At 35.7% G+C, this 4,563-nt stretch overlaps 1 pseudogene; it reads right to left on the bottom strand.

Annotated features, from left to right (window-relative positions):
* Positions 1-1,235: 1,235 nt before the first annotated feature.
* Positions 1,236-2,101, bottom strand: LOC132486715 (poly(A) polymerase alpha-like; annotated as a pseudogene).
* Positions 2,102-4,563: the final 2,462 nt, after the last annotated feature.

Genomic DNA, 4,563 nt, shown 5'->3' with positions numbered 1-4,563 from the left:
AAAGACCGTATCCCGTTTTCAGGCATCTCAAGCATTAATACTTCTAGCTGGAACCTGCTCTGATCTACATTACAATAGGAATGGAATATTTTCTCCTTGAAACCACAGCATGGGGTGGGTGACCATCCCTGACAGGTGCTTATCTTCCTCCCAATGTGCCTCCCAATGTGCATGGTCATTCAACTGGAGAGACAAGGCAGTGTGGATTGTGTGGAAAGCCACACATATTAACCTGGGTGATGCAAAGAAGTTCTTAGTCCTCCTCAGTCAGGGGCCTTGGAGGGCACTGACATATGAAACTGCACCAAACTGGGCAAAAAGTTATGCTATTTCTATGCCCACGATATCACTCTTGAGAAAGAAAATAGGACTGAAGGGGGCTTCCCTGGTGGCGCAGCGGTTGAGAATCTGCCTGTCAATTCAGGGGACACGGGTTCGAGCCCTGGTCTGGGAAGATCCCACATGCCACGGAGCAACTGGGCACGTGAGCCACAACTACTGAGCCTGCACATCTGGAGCCTGTGCTCCACAGCAAGAGAGGCCACAATAGTGAGAGGCCCGTGCACCACGATGAAGAGTGGACCCCGCTTGCCACAATTAGAGAAAGCCCTCGCACAGAAACGAAGACCCAACACAGCCAAAAAAATAAATAAATAAAAAATAAAATAATTAATTAATAATAAAAAAAAGAAAATAGGACTGAAGGAAAGTAGTTGAGAAGCTTCTAATGTATAATGTGAGAAGTGAGTTTTAGAACAATGAATGATTAAGAAATCTAACACTGTTAACACTTTGAAGGAGAGAGAGGAAACAGAACAAAAATGATTGGAAACACATGATAATTGTCAAGTGAAATGCATTTGTTCAAAAATGTTTATTTTAATATATGACAATAATGCTCAGAGGAGAGAGTCCAAGTGTTTCTGTCCCACTTACCTTAGTTGCTCTCTTGACTCCTGTTACTTCTTATTCTTCTCAGCTACACTATTTTCTATCTTTTCTTTCTTCCTTCTCTGTCTCCCATGGATTCAGCCAACAGCTTCATTAGTGCTTTCTCTCAATGACATGTTTCTTCTTCTAATGTCAATATGTTACTGCTCTTTGTATTAATACATCACCTAAATCATTAATGGTGGCATTCTACACTCTACATTCTAGATGGAATGTATGTGGGTTATGGGATAGAAGGCTGACAAGTTAAGTCATTTGACTTCTTTTTTTCAATCAATTTAATTTTAACATAATCTAAACACATACCATTTAGAAAATACAAAGAAAAATTTACGTATAAGTGTGGATGCTATTGCATTTGGATAAAACTGGCAAGTTCTTGCTACTAGCATAGCCCATGAAACACCACGGAAGAAAACTAATATATTGGAATAGGCGTTGTGGTGTTTGGCCTACAGTTTGATAGTTTGCAGGATTAACCTGAAGCTGTCAATGTTTGATACTCGATGTAAAATTTCATTGGGTACCCTGCATCTTATATGTCCATTTTTAAGCAGATTATCATCTCTAAAGTCCAGGTCTTCTGGAATAGTCTGCAAGTCCTAATCTTGCAATCAAAATAGAAATCTCTATCCCAGAACACTGTTTGATAACTGGTACAAATGCCTCTCTAACAGCTCTTAAATTGATTTCTTCCTGTAATTTCAATTCATCATAGAATGAGGTGAAAAAGTTATTTCGATCACCATGTCTTGGAGTAACACACAACACATCAAGATCGGTAACTTTTTTATGTATTCCTAATTTATAAGTTCCAAATATAAAAATTTTTCCTCCAACATTTTCAATTACAGATTGTGGAAGATACTTGCTTTCACTGATTTCTTGTATCCACTCTTTTACCAGGTTATTTAATTTTCCCAAAATTTAAATCCTGTGCTGTAATCCCTCTTCCTCTTCAAAACCCCCAAAGGGCTTCAGTCTTAATTAGTTTCTGTGTAAGTAGGCAGTCAATCCCCTTGGAGGCTGCTAAGCTGATGGGAGAGGTAATGTCTTAGTGCTTCTGCAGCTGCTGTGTTTGTTGTGATCCCTGCATTGAAACTGGCCTGGAAACTCTACCACCCTGCAACCCTGTCACCACCCTGGGCATGATCCACTGAGGCAGGAGAGAGGCGAGGGCCTGCCTCAGCCCTGGGTCCAACACCAATTCTTGACTAAACTGGTGATGAGCTATGAGAGCCTATACTTAGAAAGGTTTTACAGCAAGGAATCTTAGTATTTAAAGGGAATAAAATAGTAAAAGTGATAATCATATACCTGCACAGGAATTTACATTCAATTAGGAAAACCTTACATCAAATAATATTCAAATTCCAACCGATGATTGTGTTTGACCTACAGTGAACAATAAAGAAGGTTCCGACTCTACCCTCATTATAAACACATTGGAGGCAGATTTTACTCATGATTCTGACAGAGCTGGATACATTCTCTTCTTAGTTTGAACTATATACAATAGTTAGATACTAAAGGACCAAATGAGGTCTGTCTCAATCTTCTCAAAAATAAAAAAAAATTGAAAATTTAATGGTAAGTTATAAATCATGGTATAACAGGATTTTTTAGAGAACAGATTACTTCTGATATTTAATCATATAATGTTTTACTTTAAAAACAGGATAAATAGATTATTTTAGTTTAGGAACAAATGCATCAAGGGTGCTGCTGCTGATGAGACACTGCTCCTTTTCTAGGCATTCTCTTCTGCCTGTGATTTTGTACTGATTAAATTTAAACACATCCTGTTCCACCAGTTGTAAGATCTAATTTTGTCCTTTAGCCCTCTGAGTATAGAGATATTTAACTCTTTTGCTTAACATTATTCACTTACAAAATAAAAATTTGCATGTAAATTGGCTGGACTATTCTAACTTTTTAAAATAACGCTGTTTAAGAATATACCTTACGCTTAAACATTTTTTTGACATTTTCCAGGCTTTCCTGCTAAGGTTCTTTTTTATTCTCATTTTACTTCTCATTTTTTAAAGTAGATCACTTTTTCATGTTTGTAGAAGCCGTACTTTTTTAACCAAAACCTTCAATGCAGCCCTTATTCTCCACTTTTATCTACAAATATTTTGAATATCACTCTAAGAGAGTTCTTTAATGATACATTTATATAAATGTTCCAAGGAGTGGAGGACATATTTAAAGTGATGAAAGGGGAAAGCCTACAACCAAGATTACTCTATCCAGTAAGGATCTAATTCAGATTCAACAGAGAAATTAAAACCTTAACAGACAAGCAAAAGTTAAGAGAATTCAGCACAGCCAAACCAGCATTACAATAAATGCTAAAGGAACTTCTCTAGGCAGGAAACACAAGAGAAGGAAAAGACCTACAAAAACAAAACAATGAAGAATATGGTAATAAAAACATACATATTGATAATTACCTTAAATGTAAATGGATTAAATGCTCCAAACAAAAGACATAGACTGGTTGAATGGATACAAAAACAAGACCCATATATATGCTGTGTACAAGAGACACACTTCAGACCTAGGGGCACGTACAGACTAAAAGTGAGGGGATGGAAAAATATATTCCATGCAAAAGGAAATAAGAAGAAAACTGGAGTAGCAATTCTCATATCAGAAAAAAATAGACTTTAAAATAAAGACTTTTACAAGACACAAAGAAGGACACTACATAATGATCAAGGGGTCAATCAAAGAGGAAGATATAACAATTGAAAATATATATGCACCCAACATAGGAGCACCTCAATACATAAAGCAAATGCTAAAAGCTATAAAAGGGGAAATAGACAGTAACACAATAATAGTAGGGAAATTAACACCCTATTTTCACCAATGGACAGATCATACAAAATGAAAATAAATATGGAAACACAAGCTTTAAATGACACATTAAACAAGATGGAATTAATTGATATTTATAGGAAATTCCATCCGAAAACAACAGAATACACTTTCTTCTGAAGTGCTCATGGAACATTCTCCAGGATAGATCATATCTTGGGTCACATACCAAGCCTTGGTAAATTTAAGAAACATGAAATCATATCAAGTATCTTTTCTGACCACAACTCTATGAGACTAGATTTCAATTACAGGAAACCAAACCTGTAAAAATATAAACACATGGAGGCTATACATTATGGTACTAAATAACCAAGAGATCACTGAAGAAATAAAAAGGAAATTAAAAATACTTAGAAAAAAATGGCAATGAAAACATGATGACCCAAAACCTATGAGATGTAGCAAGAGCAGTTCTAAAAGGCAAGTATATATCAATACAATCTTACCTCTAGAAACAAGAAAAATCTCAAATAAACAACTTAAGCTTATTACCTAAAGCAATTAGAGAAAGAAGAACAAAGAAACCCCAAAGTTAGTAGAAGGAAATAAATCATAAAGAGCAGATCAGAAATAAATGAGAAAGAAATGAAGGACATGACAGCAAAGATCAATAAAACTAAAAGATGGTGCTTTGAGAGGATAAACTAAATTGATAAACCATTAACCAGACTCATCAAGAAAAAAAGGGAGAAGGCTCAAATCAACAGAATTAGAAATTAAAAA

This window comes from Mesoplodon densirostris, chromosome 3, assembly GCF_025265405.1.
Source record: "Mesoplodon densirostris isolate mMesDen1 chromosome 3, mMesDen1 primary haplotype, whole genome shotgun sequence".
In the NCBI taxonomy this organism is placed as follows: Eukaryota; Metazoa; Chordata; class Mammalia; order Artiodactyla; family Ziphiidae; genus Mesoplodon; species Mesoplodon densirostris.
Note: the sequence above shows the minus strand (reverse complement) of the source record. Positions and strands in the feature narration are given on the sequence as shown.